The sequence below is a fragment of the Pinus tabuliformis genome, chromosome 9 (genome assembly GCF_031772625.1).
Source record: "Pinus tabuliformis cultivar Carrire ecotype Pingquan chromosome 9, CPIR1, whole genome shotgun sequence".
Classification (NCBI taxonomy): domain Eukaryota; kingdom Viridiplantae; phylum Streptophyta; class Pinopsida; order Pinales; family Pinaceae; genus Pinus; species Pinus tabuliformis.
This window is the reverse complement of record NC_142307.1, coordinates 1,834,541,906-1,834,560,648: the sequence shown is the minus strand read 5'-3', so window position 1 is coordinate 1,834,560,648 and position 18,743 is coordinate 1,834,541,906.

Below are 18,743 nucleotides of genomic sequence, written 5' to 3'. Positions count from 1 at the left end.
TTTCACCCGTTACAGCTTTAGAAATCTTTGTGTTCCATTTCTGGTCAAATTGACGGTGGGGAAATCGTCCTTATCTGGCATCTCTATATGTGAGATTTAGAGCTCGGGTCTTATCGCCTTCATTTTCCCTTTCTGGAGCGTTCCATTTCTTGGATCCCGAGGGCTCTCTTCGCTGACATTCTTATCTCTCCTTATCTAGTAGAGTCTTTTAGTCAGGATAGGATCTACAGATCGGATATTTCATGTACTGTCTTTCTTAATTCTCCTCATCTAGCAGTTACTCCATCCGGGGTTTTTGTTCAGAAAGGGATCTTCGGATTGGATATTTCCGGTACAGTCTCAGCATGTCTTTATGATCTCTAGGTGTCTTCTGCCTATATAGCGATCTGTCCTCCGTCTCAATGGCAGGTGGGTCCGACTCATCTGCCACGCAAGCAATGATTCAAGCCACTATTGAGGTTGAGGAAGCTCATGTGAAATCAAGGAAGTGTACAGGTTGGCAAGCCACGATGGAAGATATGATTGTCAAGCCCGCTTGGCATGGAAAGAATGGTCCTCCTCCCGTGATGCCTATTTCTGCCTTCTCGACAAAAGGGAAGGACAATTCTAGAGATGGGCGGTCATATGACCAGGCTTTTCACTTCAACAAATCCAGGATCCCGGTGAAAACTGTCTCTCCCCCAAAGGCAATTTCTTTAGAAAGCACCGTTCTAACGGAACGCATAGACAGTCTGCAAAAACTGGCTTTGATCGGGAAATGGCAATTCCCTGAAATGGGTGAAGCGGACATGAGGCAATGGTTGGCAGACAAATGGAGTCCCCTGATTGGATATACTCCTGTCATTTCCCGCCTAATGAAGGAATGGTACTCTTTCCACTTCCTAAAAGCTTCCGACTTAGAGACTGTTCTTATAAAACCTTGGGTCTTTGGCAGAAGTTTCTTGTCCCTGTTTAGGTGGTATATTGGTTTTGATCCATTAAAGAACACTCCGTCTAACAGTCTGATTTGAGTGAAACTTCCGAATTTTCCTTTGGAAATGTGGTTGACTGAAACTCTCACAGAGATAGGGAACTCCATTGGCAAGTTTATTTATGTAGACCCCTGGTGCAGAGGAGAGAAAGACAAGAGAATCGCGTGGATCCTTATAGAGAAGCCTTACAAAGGAGGTTATCCGGACCACATCGAGATAGCATGGGATAGTTTCAAAATCAAACAAAGGTTGGACTTTTGGGGTATTCCATTTAGGTGCTCCTTGTGCCATAAAACAGGACACCTGATTAAAAATTGCAGTCATCGTTTCACCCGTAGGCACAAGAGAAATTTTTGTAAATTTGGTAGGAGGTCTGATTCATCTTTTTCAGAACGTACTTCTGATACTTTAAGTCTTCCGGAGGATCCTCATAAGATAAATCGGGGTCCAGAGGCTCCCGACCTAAAGATGTCTCAAAATCTTTCTCCCCAAGAACCCCTTCTCGAGTCGGACCTCCGTTGCTCTTTTCAATCTTCTCATGGTCGTCTTGATGCTATCAAATCGTCTCCTTTTGGATGCATTTCCATTCCCGAGCCCTTGGAGGGAAAAACCCTTCCCTCTCCTCCCTCTATGAACCAAATGGATTTTGTGGTCGGTTCTCATCCCATCCAGATTTCCTCTTCATCTCCGACTCCTGTTAAATCCCATACTCTTGATTCAAAAGGAAAAGAACCTCTTCTCACGCCTACTCCTTTCAACTCGCTTGCAGGGTCCCCGGTTAATAAATTTGACAGCGATGGTGATCTCTTATTCGATAGAAAATCACTGGAACTGGAGCCATTGACTATTCATAAACCTAGAAGTCCGACCTACCCTTTCATTAGCCCTAATTCAGCAAAGAATATAACGGTCAGGAAGAAACACAAAGGAGGTAGTCGACACTTTAGAGGAAGATCGATAGCTTCTGAGCATGGAGTGAGAAATCTATCTATTATGGATGTACCAATTCTGGATTCGTCTGATATTCAGCCTCTTAGAGCAAGTATGGCTGGCGAGTCATCCAAATGACTTTTATTGTCTCAATGAATATCAGGGGCTTGGGCGCATCCCCTAAATTCCTTGCGCTAAAATAAATCTTCTACTCAGCTCATCCTAAAATCATCCTTATTCAGGAAACCATGCACCCCAGCAAGGTATCTATAGCATTCTTTAGGAGAATGTTCCCTTCTTGGTTTATGGTTGCCACTGAGGCAAATGGCCAGTCAGGAGGCCTAGCGGTCCTCTGGGATCCCGCTTGGATAAAGGCAAAGGCCTTCAGATGCTGTGCGGGAATTTTAATTTCGGCCTCTGTCAGGGGTCATGCCTTAGTCATCAACATTCTTAATGTCTACGCTCCTTATAAGAATAGGCTCTCCTTTTGGGAAGGGATGTTTGCCTCGGAAATTCTTAATATTGACTCGCTGATGATAGCAGTAAATGTGACTCTAAGCTCTGATGAATGCTGGGGTAAATGCAGGTCAAAAGACCCTCTGGCAGACATGCTCAGGAAGGAATTTTTGAACAGGAACCTGGTGGGTATTGTGCCCAATAAAATGAAGCCTACTTGGGATAACAGCGGGACTGGGCAGGCTTATATAGCCAAGAGAATTGATCGTTTCATTATTCATGCAAGCATCATTGGAAAACTAGGAATGCCAGTTTCGTCTATAGGAAACGACTTCACTTCCGACCATAGACCTATTTACCTCGAATGGCATGGTAAGGATTACAGGCTCGGCTATTCATTTAAATTCAACAAAATCCATTTAGAAGATCTATCATTTAATGAAGTCATCTCAAACAAATGGAAGGAATTACTGGAATCTGAAATGGCTCCTTTCATGACATTTCGGGAAAAGATTGCAAACCTGAGGACTGTGGCAAAGGACTGGAAAATTTGAAAGAAAAGGAAGGATAAACAAGAACTGAATGACATCCAAAAGGAGTTGGATACCCTATTAAATACAGCAGATCTGAATAGTCTGTCTCTTGGCCTCAAAGGCCTAATAAGAAATTTGGAGAAAAGAAAACAATTGCTTTTGCTAAAGGAGGAGTCTACATGGAGGCTTAAGAGCAGAGCCATCTGGCTCAAGGAGGGAGATAGGAACACGAGATTTTTTCACAATTTTGCAAATGCTAGAAGAGAGAAAAATTCTATTTGGAGGATCAGAAATGATAAGGGAGCCTTTCTCTACTCTCAGCACGATATCTCGATAGAAGCAACGAGATTTTTTCAGAATCAATACAGAAGAAACGAGGTTAACATCCAAGATACTCTCTGGGGAATCGAACTGGTTCCGGAAATGTTTGATGAGGCAGCAAATGAAAGTTTCCTTAAGCCGATTTCTGAAGAGGAACTTCTAAGTGTTATTAAAGCTTTCAAAAGGGATAAAAGTCCTGGGCCGGATGGATGGCCCATCGAATTTTTCTCTCACTTCTATGACCTTTTTAAAGAGGATCTGCTGCGGATGGTGGAGGCTTCCCGGATGTCAGGAAGTATTCATAGTGCTATTTCTTCTACTCTGATAGCTCTAATTCCTAAAAAGGCAAGGTCAGACTCATTTCAAGATTTTAGGCCTATATCGCTCTGCAATATCATGTTTAAAATTATTTCAAAAATCATAGCTAAGAGGCTGAAGCCCACTCTGAATTCCTTCATCTCAAGGGACCAACATGCGTTCTTAAAAGGCCGTATCATTTTGGATGCAATAGCCATGACTCAGGAAAGTTTGTTCTCAATGTTGTCAAACCAAATGGATGCGGCTATTCTTAAGATAGATCTGCAAAAAGCCTACGATTGCGTAGACTAGGGCTTCTTAAGAATTCTGTTGGCAAAAATTGGGTTGAAATCACAGGGCATCAACTGGGTAATGTCATGTGTCGAGAATGTCAGATATTTAGTTATCATAAATGGAATACCCTCGTCTTTCTTCTTAGCGGAGAGAGGTCTTCGACAAGGTTGTCCCCTCTCCCCTCTGCTTTTTATCCTGGTAATGAACTCTCTCAGCCTACAGATTAACAAGGCTATTGAGGAAAAGAGATGCCACCCGGTCAAGATATGCAAGAACATTTCCTTAGCTCACAACCTCTTCATTGACGATGTCCTCATCTTTGTTATGCTCTGTACAGCTTCCTGGTCTTGCCTAAACGAAATCCTTGAAAATTTTCAGAAAGCATCTGGTCTGGTTATTAATAAGGCTAAATCTTCTTTGTTTCACAATGACACAAACATGGAAATCATTTTATGGATTTCTGAGTTGATGGGCATTGCTCCGATTTCGATCAAGGAAGGGATTAAATATTTGGGATTCAACTTAAAGGCTAAGGGAAATTCCAAAGGGGACTGGCAATGGTTATTAGACAGATTCTATAAAAAGATATCAGGCTGGGAGTTTAAGTTTCTTTCTTTAGCTGGCAGGTTCATTTTAGTGCAGGCAGTCCTATCTCAACTGGCAGTCTATTGGGCTCATATATTCTTTCTCCCTGCTAGTATCATTAACAAAATGACCAGCCTTGCGGCCAATTTCCTCTGGGGAGGCCAATCAATTCAGAGCAAGATTCACTTAGTTAAGATGGCTTCAATTTCAAAACCTAGGAAGGCTGGTGGTTGGGGCCTTTTAGACATGCGCTCTTTCGGAAATGCGCTCCTTTGTAAGTCTCTTTACAGAGGCATTTTTGGAGATGGACCATGGAGCAAGGTTATAAGGATGAAATACTTGAAAGGCGGGAACTTAGAATACTGGTACAAAAGAAGATCCACTGGTGTAAGAAAGGGTTTGACAATTTGGCTAAGTCTCAGGAAAGTTCACCTTTCTTCTTGGAAAATCTAAGATGGAACCTATTCTCGAGATCCAGCATGCTAATTGGCTTTGACTCTATTTTAAATGGACAGGATTTCTCTTTTCCTCCTCCGTTGGTATGCTTCCTTCATAGAACGGGATGCTTTTCTTGGGACAAATTGATCAAATCATGGTCAGACTCTATCCCAGTATGGAAGGATGGGGAGGACTTGAACCTGCCGCAAACGCTGCTCCCACTCTGGATCTCTGTAAAAGAGTGGCTTAACAGTCTGGGGATTTTTCAATCGGGATCTAGGCATCTTTTGATCTGGTCTCTTCCAAAAGCTAAACTGCCAGTACGTGTAAAGGATATTTATGCAACAATGATCTCTGTCCATGCTCCAAGTTATGGTCTGCTTTTCCCTCCTTGCCTCTGGAAGGCAGGATGTCCTCTTAAAATGATTTTTTTTTCATGGTTGGTATTCAGAAACAGGAATCTAACATGGGAAGTCCTCCAAAGGAAAAACTGGCAGGGCCCAAGCAGATGTGTCATGTGCCATAATGCAGAGGAATCGAACCTCCATATGTTTTTCCAATGTGCCTCGTCTCTCCATATTTGGTATGATCTATCTTTGTCTTTTGGTTTTCATTACCTTATCTTTCCTTCTGTACATGATGGTTTTAAATGGTGGAGCGAGCAAAGTCTATCCTGGAGATCTTTGTTTATCATAACCTGTTGTTTTTGTGGAAATGGAGAAACGCTCAAATCTTTCAAGAATCAAAGGAGCCTCTCAATTCAATCCTACAGCGCATTATGGCATGCTACGAATCTTTTCAACGGGGCGATGTACAATCAAAAAAAGTTTGTAAAAAGATGCAGGATATCTATCCCTTTCAGGCTCCTGCTGCTTTCTTTGATGGAGCTGAACGAAACAATAGCTGTGGTTGCGGAGTCTTCATTGTAATAGATGACAGCCTACAATATTCACTATCTCGGCATGGGGGATACAGCTCTAACACTATGGCCGAGGCTCGGACACTCTCAGGGCTGCTCGCCTTTTGTGTCTTTTTAGGCATCCAGTTTATTTCAATCTTTGGTGACTCGAAATCGCTCATTGATCATGTAAATGGAATGGGCCTCATTAACAGTCCTCGCCTCCTTGGATGGCTAAGCCGAATCATGTTTTTTCGGAGCTCAATGAACTAGATATCTTTTTAGCATATCCCCCGTTCCAGGAATGTCCAGGCTGATCTCCTCTCTAAGGATGGTCTTGGCATGCCGCCAGGTCTATGCTCTTTATCAGTCATGCATGATGGAATCTCCTTTCTTATTCAGGATTTCAGTATCAACGGAATGTGACTCCTCTCCATAGGAAGGCAAGCGAGTTCTCTGAGCTTTAGTTCTATATGAATGTGACTTATCAAGTTTTCCTTAGTGTCTTTTTACTTCTACTGCTGAATGTACTGAATCTAATCTGTTAAGAAGATATGGGTAAGGTTTTGCTTCAGGGTTCCGTGAATTGGATAAATCTGTTCCACTATATAGTATCTGGTTTTGGGCATCTCATAGACCCCAAAAAAATGTAATGTATTGCAGATCTTTATATTTCCTTAACATAAATCCATGATGTTTTTTTCTCTGAAAAAAACAATGGTTCACGTGTTTATAATTTTAATTTAATTTATTCGTAACTTTTTGTTTCAAATATTGATAAGGGTATATTGATTTTTTTAAATTAATTTTGAAAATTTTAAATGGATTTTATAAAGTTTTTTAAAATTTTGAATAGAAAATATTAAAAATGAATATTTTGAAAATTAAAAAAAAAAATTATAAAATATAAATTGTTTTTTTCAATTAACTGATAGTTATTTTTATATGGTTTTAAATTGAATTATGAAATGTAAAATTTATATTAAAAAAAAAAATGGTTAAATGTCCTAACTTTGCACAACAAAATGTCATGTGAATAATTCCTATTATTTTTTATGAAAAAAATATTTACAAGATTAGAAATTTCAATTAAAAAATAATAACGAACATTTTTTTTGGCTTTTTTCTCATAAGTCTTTTTGTTTATTCTTTTTATCCTTCTTATTTTAAATTTTCTAATTAAAAAGAAATAAATAAATAAATCTTAATTACATTTATTTTGACCATATGTTTACTAGTTGCAAAGGAATTTCAAAATGTGTTAATAAAATTATATTAATATTTAATTTAATATTAATATAGTAAGTAATCAAATATAATCAACTTTATCATTCAATACATATATATGAATGATAAAGTTATATATATATAACTTTAGAAAAATAATATCTCTGGACATTTAAGGTTAAGACACTTTTTAAATTGAATATTTTGAAAATTCAAAAGTATTTTTTAATTTTATAGAGTGTAAATTGTTATTTTTAATTAGTTGATGGTTATTTTTATATGGTTTTAAATTAGATTATGAAATGTAAAAATTATATTAAAAAATAAAATACCCAAAAAAAAGTTTCTATTGGCAAAATGTCATAAGTGTGCACAATAGTATGTCATGTGAATAACTCCCACCGTTTTTTATGAAAAAAATCACAAGAATAGAAATTTCAAGTAGAAAAAAACCACTGATTTTTTTTTTCATTAGCCATAAGTCTTTTTACTTCGTTTTTCTATACTTCTCAATTTAAATTTTCTAATTTTAAAGAAATTCCTAATTACATTTATGTTCACCATATGTTTACTAGTTGCAAAAGAATTTCAAAATATATTAATAGAATTATCTTAATATTTAATTTAACATTAATATAGTATGTAATCAAATATGATTAATAAATTTTACATATATATATATATATTAAATATCTTCACCTCAAGAAATAAGTGAGAGAGGCATGGACGCATGGACGCTACCCTCCTATGATTAATAAATTAATTATATATATATATATATATATATATATATATATATATATATATATATATATATATATATATATATAATTTAAATAAATTCATATATTAAATATCTTCACCTCAAGAAATAAGTGAGAGAGGCATGGACGCTACCCTCCCACATATGGCAAGCAATTTCATTTAATATTGATGCACGCCCTCAGCAATAATTGCATGATGGCAGGAATCTATGACACCAAGTGCAAATATAGTGAAATTGGAATGACTGATGTGCAGTATTCTCAGTATTCAGTGTTGCCTACTTTGTTTAACTTTTCTGGCAGTTCGGGTATAACAAGTTTCGTTATGCAGTCTATTAGGTTGTTGTTGAAGTTCTTTGGACTTACTTATTTTGTCACAAAATCTTGAACTCTATAGGCACTTTCTCAAGGCTTTAAGGATTATGGTCTATGCCTTCTCGACCTGGGCATCCCAAACTTCATAGCTCCTTCTTCATGGGAGGATTTACATGTAGAATCTATTCTAATATCTTGGAAATGAGAGAATATTCACAAGATGTCTGACATTTGATACGTGGGGCAACACAAAGATACAATTAATATCGCTTCGGTTGAATTGGGTGGAAAAACTCCAATGTATAGCTTATTTTATTGAATATACTCGTCCTTCTTAAACTGGGGTCAAATTGCTAAAAAGTGTTGGGATTCATTCACTAGTTATTTTTTGTATGTTCTAGCTTCTAGTATGGTCCTATCCTTATTCACAATTATTATATTCTAAGTATTTCTGGCTCAATCAAGCTCTTCTAGTTTACAAAGGAAGAAGGTCTCTTATTCATGTCATTGTAGATCTTGTTTTTTCATAGTAGGCTAATCTGATAGGTCTTTCTTTCCATTAAGTTCCAAAAGCTTTATCTGTCAAATTCGGGGCTACGTCTGCTCTCCTTTCTGGTCTTCTTTTTATTGTGTCTTATTTTTTCTCACTAACCCACTCCATTACCAATGGTCCCTGACCTTTCCTTGCCTCTCCCTTCATGTTGCACTCTTCATCGTGTTGCATTAGCGCATGAGGCTATACCTTGGAGACTGGAGTAGCTATTCATAAAAAAATCATAATGGGTCATGAGTTAGAGTCACGAGTTTTCTCTTATGCTCATATTTATCACCTTTAGACTCCCCCAGATATACAAGAAAAAATGCATCATGTTGACGTTGTCATAATTAAGGGGAGAGATGATCAATCTAATTCAGAAATTGTGGCTTAAGTGGCAAACTTGGTTCTAGATCTTAGGCACACATGTGGAAGACATAATTAATGTCTCCATATTGTGGATTTTTATTCGTAGGTGAAATATTTGCTAGGTAAAGTATCTTTCAAGAGAAATTATATCAAAATGGAGATTGGACAACAACCAAATGAAATACAAAAGGAACATGAGGTTGTTACTGCATGATTAGAAAGTTTAGATAACTAATTAGCCTGCATTGAGGAGTAGCTTTGCAGCAAACCAAATTTTTCACTTCCAATCAATCTAGTCATACTAGGTGTCCTCTTGATGGTTTCAGTTAAATTATGGTTTTTAACTTCACTTGAAATCTACCCTTACATCTAGATAAGCATATAATTATGTTCTTACTATGGTAAACATTAACTTTTGTCATTAGTTTGTTTCTAGTTATACTAATCATGCAAAAGGATTTTGATATTATGTAATAATAAAAAGAAATTTCTTTACAACTAAGAAATAAATAGGAAGAACAAAAGATAAAGAGAAATGTGGGAGCTCCATGTAATTTCTTAGCCAAACCCTGATGCGAGTTAGGGTTTGGTTTTTACTCCTTGTGGAACTTAAACCACCTGCCCCGCGTTTGACCCTACTATTACGATATCAACTTGTCTGCAATTTCATTGCTGTTATCTTCCTCGCACTCATGATCGAACCTGTTTCTTGTTTACTAACCTTTGTGGTGCAGCATACGCAAGCAACGAATTACGGTTTTTGTTGGCTGCTGGCACGTCTTTTTCGAGCGGTTAAGGAATGGATCTTGACTAGGTCGATTACTCTGAGGACCTATACGCCAATGTCTCCATCTGGACGACGTCTCCTCCCCTGATAATGGAAGGTTTGTTTCCCCAAACCTCTCGCCTGCACGATGTCCTTTCCCCCTTACCTTCGATTTCGGGTCCCTCCTATCCGATCGCTTCCCTACCTGATGACCCCCTCTCCTGGCTAGTTTCTGCTACCCCCCCCCCCCATCACTGGCATCCCTACAGTTTATGGCTAGTTACATTAGCCATGACCCCTCCATTTACCCCTTTGGTTACTCTCTTCACCCTCAGGTTGACATTTCTTAACACTTTCCCTCATCTTCTGCTGTTGGAGGACCCTTAGTATTTCCTAACGGACCTCCTTTACCCCATCATTCAGTGCCTCCCTCCTCAGGCTATTTGAAGGAAATCTACTCGACTTGGAGGCGCATCCCTCTGTGCCCAACTCGGACCATCAGAATACCCCTCTGGGGGCTCAACAGGTTGAAGAATTTGTCAAGGGCCACAAGGAAGGGTGATCTAGGTGGATGTTGGTGTCCACCCACATATCCCACTTGGACCCCCACAACTGTCTCTTTCAGTTTTTCAGTTTCCTTAGTTGTAGCGTAATTTACTATTTTTAGCAGTTTTTCGGGCCCTAAACTTCTGGAGCTGTTTTGAGGCCCTAAACAACGTTTTTTGGGTAAAAGTGTGAGCAACATGGGTCATAAACCAATGTTGCTCTTCCCAAAGTTGTATTCCTTGGATAGATCTTTCTAACGAGCTATTGTGCACGTTAAATCGAGATTGTATGCCAAAGTTACCAGGAAGTTGATGTACCAATTTACCAAAACGAGGCCCACAATTTGGCGTTTCATCTCCTAAGGTTAGCTTTTTGGATGTTTAGAGTTTTCCATTGTTTCTCAACAATAAATAGGCCTTCGAGCCTCATTGTAACACAGTTCAGAGGCATGTAGCTGCCACATCTCTTCTCAGAGATAAGCTACCATCGCCCTAGCTGGTTTATTTCCATTTTTGTTTGTAAGCATATTTCAATATTTTGCATTAATGAAATGAAGTATTATTTCTACTGCATCTCTGCATTTATGGTTATCTTTGTAATTGTTGTGTTCCTCTTTAAATCCGGATCAATGGTATCAAAGCGGTCTGCTTTTTCTCTATTTTTCTTTGCATGTCCCCAATGAGGTCGGGATATAAGGATTTAGGGCTTGAATTGGTTGAACCTTTAAAAGACCAGCCTCGCAAATCCCGATGGCCTCCCGTGGCGGATGAAAAGAAGGATGAGGGGGCAAGAGATCCTATCAAAATCTTGCTCGATGAAGCCCTCGAGCGACAAAGGAACACGATGATGGACAGCTTTGCCCAGATCCTTCAGCGGCTACCCAGAGGCGACACATCGGCTTCCAACAACTACTCTGGAAATGCCACACCCTTTAAGGTACAAGTTAATTTTGAAATCCTCATCTTCAAGGGTCAAATAAACGCAGATGTTGTAGATAAATGGTTAAATCTGCTAGATGGGTATTTTTTTGTTCATGATTTTTCTAGTAGGGAAAAGATTATTTTTGCTCTTCTCAAAGCATCCCCCCACGTCAAGGACTGGTGGGAAACCTATTGCAAGTAGAAGGATGAAAGTACAGGCTCATTATTTTCAGCCGCATCCACTTGGAATTCATTCCCGGATGCCATCAAGGAGCAGTACTACCCTGTCAAAAACTATGATGACAAATACATCAAGTGGACCACGCTACGGCAAGGAAGGGACCAAGATGTGCCAGAGTTGACAAACATTTTTCATACCCTTCGCACATAGTTGGGTATCAAGGATTCTGAGCTACATTTGGTACTCAAATATCGTGGTTGTCTACATAGGTACATCCAGGAAGAGATGGAGTTCCTGAACATCTCCTCGCTTGGCATGGCATACCGATACGCTGTGAAAATTGAGTAGAAGTTTAAACAGAAGAAGCGAGACTTTGGTGTTGCGAATCCAAATACCAAAGGACAAATCCAAGGTGGGGTGAACCAAGAAAACCCGTAGAAGTCGTAAGAAAAGAAAAACACTACAAAGTTGAATAAGGACACAGGAAAGTGGTGTGAGTTCCATAAGAGCCCCGCTCACAACACAAGTGAGTCAAACCAAGTAGTCAATGGCGGCCGAGTTGAAGGCTGCAAAATCAGATGCATTTTCTGACCCTGAGTCAGAACCCGAAAAGGGGAATGACAAAGGGAAGCAAATCATCGATGTAGAGCCCAGCGCAACTGTTGCCACTGCCAAGGTCCAGAAGAATGAGCCCAAAGATCCAGAGGAGGGGGAACGTCTTTTCCACTCACAGATGTGGGTGAAGGGTTCGCCGCTACAATTCATTGTCGAAAGTGGCAGCCAAAAGAACCTCATTTTAGTAGAGGTTGTGAAACGGTTGGGCCTACTGACTACACCACACCTGCAGCCGTACAGTATTGGGTGGCTTCACGAAGGACGAGACCTTCGAGTTCACCAGTAGTGTTGCCTTCCCTACAGCATCAAACCCTTCACAAATAAGGTATTGTGTGATGGTCCACCTCTGGATGTTTGTGGTGTATTATTAGGCCAGCCATACTTGTGGAGGCGACATGCTGTGTATGAATCAAGGCCCTGTGCTATTATTATTTCTTTGAATAATTCATTATACATGTTACCGGAGGTAGCCCCACCTGCCTCCACTGCTTTGATCGCTACTAAGAAAGGCAGCAAGCTCATCTCCCAGACTAGGAAATTCATTTTCTATCTAGTTCGCTCCCAAAGTAAGGGGATGATCGTCACCACATCCATGACCCCCGCAAAGGTTTCCTCCACGCAATAGCAGCAGCAGAGGGATATGGTCATGAAAGAACATAGCAACAACTTCTCCTCACCCACAGGGGTACCACACAAGTTTCAGGTGGGCTACAATGTCTGGTTGCATCTACAGAAAGAACGCCTTACAAGAGCCCATCAGAAGCTCCGACCACTCTGACATGGTCCTTACACCATTACCAAGGCTGTGGGAAACAATTCTTTGGAGCACAGAATTCCCCCATTCCTTCGTTTGCACTGATTATTTAATGTGGACTGTCATCGACCATGTTTCCCACCATTGCTGGACACATCAGAGATTGCAGAACAGCTCACCAAGGACCAAGTTCAACAGATGGAGGAACTCAACACAATGGGGACCATTACTTCCTAAGGGGGGATGAATGATCCAGGTGGATGTTGGTGGCCACCCACCTATCCCACTTGGACCCCCACAATTGTCTCTTTTATTTTTTCAGTTACCTTAATTGTAGCACAATTTACTATTTTTAGTAGTTTTCTGGGTCTAGAACTTCTGGAGTCTTTTTTAGACCCTAAACGACGTTTTTTTGGGGAAAAATGGGAGAAACATGGGTTACAGATTGATGTTTCTCTTCCTAAACTTGTAGCCCTCGGATAGATCTTTCTAACGAGCTATTGTGCACGTCAAACGGAGATCGTATGCCAAAGTTACGACCCCGGGAAGTTGATGTACCAATTTAACCAAACGAGGCCCACAATTTGGCATTTCATCTCTTAGGGTTAGGTTTTTGGATGTTTAAGGTTTTCCATTGTTTCTCAACAATAAATAGGCCTTTGAGCCTCATTATAACATAGTTCAGAGGCATGTAGCCACCACATCTCTTCTCAGAGATAAGCTACCATCATCCAAGCTGGTTTATTTCCATTTCTATTTCTAAGCATATTTCAATATTTAACATTAATGAAATGAAGTATTATTTCGTTGCATCTCTGTATTTATGGTTATCTCTATAATTTTTTGTGTTCCTGTTTAAATTTGAATCAAAGGGAAAAAGGAAAAGTGTGTTAAGGCCAGGAATCAGAACATTTCACTTCATTTGGGTGAGGAAATATAGTGGGGAGAAGCCATGGACACTACTGGTAGGGTTTGGGTGGGCCAGGTGAGAGGACTGAACTACTCCATGGCCAGGCTCAGGCAATGGACTACTGAGATTTGGGGGCACTATCTGACTGAATTTCCATTTGTACAAACCTTCGTTAGGGGATGTTTTGTGTTGCGCTTTTCTAGGCATAACACATGGGCTTTATCCAGTATTTGGCATATCGAGCAAACCCCTATACTACTCAAAAGATGGAACCCTCTCTTCGACCCTGAGAGGGAGCAGTTGGGTGCAGGGCCATTGTGGGTCAGATTACCAGGTTTTCCCCTTCACTTCTAGTCTGAGGATATTTTCAAGCTCATTGGGAATGCCTTGGGAACCTATCTAGAGTTCGACAATTCATACCTGTCCTCAGGAAACATGGATTTTGTAAGGATCCTGGTCCATCTAGACACAAGGGAGGGTTTGGAAGAGCACATTACTCTGAAATGGAAACATTACACTCGTCTACAGATCCTGGATTATGAGGGGTTTCCTTTCCGGTGCAGGAGGTGCCACAAGGTTGGGCATTTACTCAAGGAATGCCCTTTGAACGGGACAACCAAAGTATCAAACCAAGGGAAGGTGATACCCACCAAAGTCACAGGAGCACCTGAACATCGAGTCAACACCGATGTAGAACAGATAAAGGCAACCTTTGAGAATTTGAAGAAGCGCGACAATGCTCCCATTCGGCCATCCTCTCCTCCTATGACCAGGGCCCGGGCAGTTGTAGCGGTTGCGCTCTCTTCGGGTATGTCTAATTCTACTCCTTTCTCTTTTAATTTCACTTCTTTTTCTTGTGCTTCTTCTTCTATCACAATTGCCCATCATTGTTTCGTATCTACCTGTCCGACTCCTCGTTCCTTGGCTTGCTCATTGCAGCCACCCCCCCGCTATCTCTTGCACCCCACCATACTTCCCAGAGGTGACCTTCTATGCACAATCCTCTGACTCAGAGAAAGGGTCTTGCTCTCACCCATACCAGCTCAGATCTCACTCTCGGTCAGTGCCACTTGACTCTATTAGCATTGGTATCATATCCCCTCCCATCCCTCCCAAACCTCCCCAGGGAAAACCATCCTCCCTCTCTAAGGCCAAACAACAGGCGAGTAAGGAGGTCATAACAGGTCGACAATTAGCTATTGACCAGGTTCTTAGAGCACAGAACACCCTAGTGTCCTCTCCCTCATGAAGCTGCTCTCCTACAATTGTCGAGGGTTAGCTAGTCCTAAAAAAAACTAGCATTTCGAAGGCTTCTTAGCATCGAGCAGGTGGATGTCATTTTTCTTCAGGAAACATTGGGATTAGCATATGCCATCACTCACCTCCTTCAATCCATGCTTCCCGGATGGAATTTTCATGCCCTCGATGTACACAGGAGATCAAGGGGAATTGTGATGGGTTACGACTCCAAGACTATCAAATTATGTAACATTTGGGGGGGGATCGAGCTATATTGGGGCAAACATATACTCATATATTTTAGGTACAGACATAATACTAATCAGTGTTTATGGTCCATGCCAAAATAGGGGACCCTTTTGGGAACAATTGCTCAGCTCTAGTCTCCTAAAAGTGGATAATCTTATTTTAGGAGAAGATATTAATTTCTCAATAGGATATTCTGATTCATGGGGCCATAATGCTCAGATCAATTTGCTATCAGACTTCTTCAAACATATCTTAGAGGACCATGGCCTTATTGATATACCATCTTCTAAACTACAACCCACCTAGAGGAACAGAAGGACAGGGGAGGCTAGGCTGGCCAGAAGACTAGATCGATTCCTCCTTAAAGAACGACTATTGGAAATGGGGTGTAACTATAGGCAGTGGTTTGGATCGGCAGGCTTATTAGACCACTCTCCCATATATCTTAAAATTAGTGGAGGTGTGAATAAGCCTAAAGCGCCATATAAGTTCAATTCAACATGGTTAAAAGATGTTGACTACATTAAACTTGTTACTGAATACTGGAAGTCCCATCCCCCTGTTGTGGGAGGAAACATAGAAGAAAGATTTGCCCACAATCTAAGCAATCTGAAGAGACTATCCAAAAGATGGGCACACAATAAGAGATTGATGGATGATCAAACCCTGAGAAGCACTGAAGCTGAGATAACTTCTATGGAAGATGAGCACGGAAGGGGATATATATCTCTTGATCATAAGGAGAGGCTCACTACCCTGGTAGCACAAAGAGAAAAAATACTAAAAGAGAGAGAAGAATCATAGAGGTTGCAAAGCAGAGCGATCTGGCTACTTGAAGGAGATGATAACACAAAATTTTACCATAAGTTCACCAATGGACGAAAAGCAATCAATACCATTTGGCATTTGAATAATGAACAGGACATTAGAGTGAATTCCTTTCAACACTTAGCCTCCCTTGGCACATCTCACTTCAAGCAGCTCTACAAAGCTCCCCATACCGCATCACTGGCCGAAATCATCAAAGTGGTGCAATTGTTTCCTTGGTTTGTTGATCAAGAGGATGTTGTGGATCTAAATAAGGTTGTTACATTGGGGGAGCTTGAAGCCACTCTGAAATGGTTCAAGAATGACAAGAGCCTTGGACCAGATGGATGGACAGTAGGGTTCTATATTTCTTTTTTTGAAATCCTAGGAGAAGACCTTCTCAAGGTCATTGAAGGTTGCAGAATCTCGAGGCATATGTACAAGGCTTTCAACTCCACCTTCATTGCACTCATCCCAAAATCTAGCAACCCTAGCTCATTCGATGACTTTCGTCCCATCTCCCTCTGTAATTGTATTTATAATATCATAGCCAAAATCATAGCAAATTGCCTCCATCCCATCCTTTCCTCCCACATTTCCTCTGAACAATTTGCTTTCCTTCAGGATAGACAGATACATGAAGCTGTAGGAACTGCACAGGAGGTCTTACACTCCATTCAGACGAAGAAATTAAAAGGTATGATACTCAAAGTAGATCTATCCAAAGATTTTTATCATACTAGCTGGTTATATATCAAAATGCTTTTAACTCATCTCGATTTCCCCATAGAGTTCATAAATTGGATTATGTGTTGCATAAAAAATATATCTTTCAATGTCCTTATCAATGGATCAGCGTCCCCATTTTTCCACTCGGAAAGGGGCCTTAGGGAAGGATGCCCACTCTCCCCTCTATTATTTTTTCTCATATGGAGGGCCTTAGTAAACTTATCTTAGAAGATCACAGGATGGGTAGATCACAGGGTATCAGGATCACAAAAAATTTCACACTGACTCATCTTCTCTTTGTTGATGATGTGTTTCTCTTCCTTAATGGAGGCATTGGGGACTGACAAACCTGCAAAACATCATGGCCATATTTAGAACAGCAACAGGAATGGAGATCAATAGCATAAAATCCACCATCATCGCTTCAGGTTGCTCACCACATGAAATTTAGTATTCTCTCCACAAATTTCCCATTCACTCTTCAACATTTGGATGATGGTCTTAGATATCTGGGATACAGGCTAAAACCTCACTATTACAAGATTGTCGACTGCATATCGCTGGTCTCCAAACTCGAGAGGAGACTAAACGTTTGGCACCATAAATATCTCTCCAGAGTGGGACAGTTGGTACTTATAAAAGTCGTTCTCGAAGCCACACCAGTATACTGGATATCCCTAGCATGGATTCCTAGGGGAATACTCACCAGAATACAAAATCTCTGTTGCAAATTCCATTGGAAAGGCAAACGAACAGGAAGACTATTTTCCTAGGCTTTATGGGAATTACTTGCTCTGCCAAAGAAATGGGGAGGATGGGGAATTAAGAGACTAGACCATTTTTAAACTATTATGGTTGCTAAGTTGGGATGGAAGTTGGTCACCTCAAGCAGTTTATGGACAAGGGTGGCCTACTCGAAATACACTTTTCCCCACAACATGATGGACTGAATTAGACAACCCAACTGGAACAAGGTTGGGATTTCCATCATTTGGAGAGCAGTAATAATCTCCATGCCTCTCATCCAAGATGGGATCACCTGGAAAATACATTCTGGCTCATCGATGCACATTGGTTTGGATCCCTGGATTGGCAGTGGAAACTCACACAGGCTTCCATAGGAATTAACCCTTCTTCTCAACAATTCTGGTATCACATACGTTAATCACATTGTGGATCCAGAGAAAACTACATTATTCCATTAGGCATGGAAGACTGCTCGTCGTCTACATCTCCCACAGATCTGACATCACCATTGGGTTGAGTACATCTCTGCTCTGACTGAATCACATGTCAGGATCACAGAGGGGGAAGACGAACTTATTTGGGCCCAAGAAAAACATGGCAAATACTCACCTAAGGAAGGATATCTATGTATTTATGCAGACCATCGGCCACTGATTCCTAAGCATTAGTGGAGCCAGCTGTGGAACTAAATTCACCTCCCAGAAAACGACTGTTCATGTGGACAGTGCTTAGGAACAAGGCCCCCACGAGGGACTATCTTAATAATAAAGCTTTTCACAGACCATCTTGGTGTTTTTTGTGTAAGAATAGCTCTGAATCCATAGACCATTTCTTCTTGTTCTATCCGATCATTGTGGATCTGTGGAATTCAACCCTTCATGCCATAAACATCCATAACTGATGGCAGGGCACATCTATAAAGGACACATGGCTATCTTGGTAGGCATTGGTTTTTCCAAACAAAGCCAGAAATCTACCCCTCCTATTTTGTTGGGCCATCTGGATAACCTGAAATCATTATATTTTCCAGAACATCATCCCCATCTAGCACTATATCTCTACTCGCATATTGGCCACCTATAATATCATCCCTGATGACGATGCTTCTCCTCCCTCTAGAAATATAGTTCTTGAGGCCATCAACAGAGACTACCCTTCGGCTTATTATGACGGGTCTGCCTAAGATGGAGGGTGTGGGGAGGTGCTATTCTATATCTATCTAACACACATTTCTTTAAAATTCAAATGGGTATGGGAAGGGGCACAAACAACTATTTCGAGCTTATTACCCTTAGACATCTCCTACATTTCGCCATGGAAAAAATGCAGGAATATTCAAATTTTTGG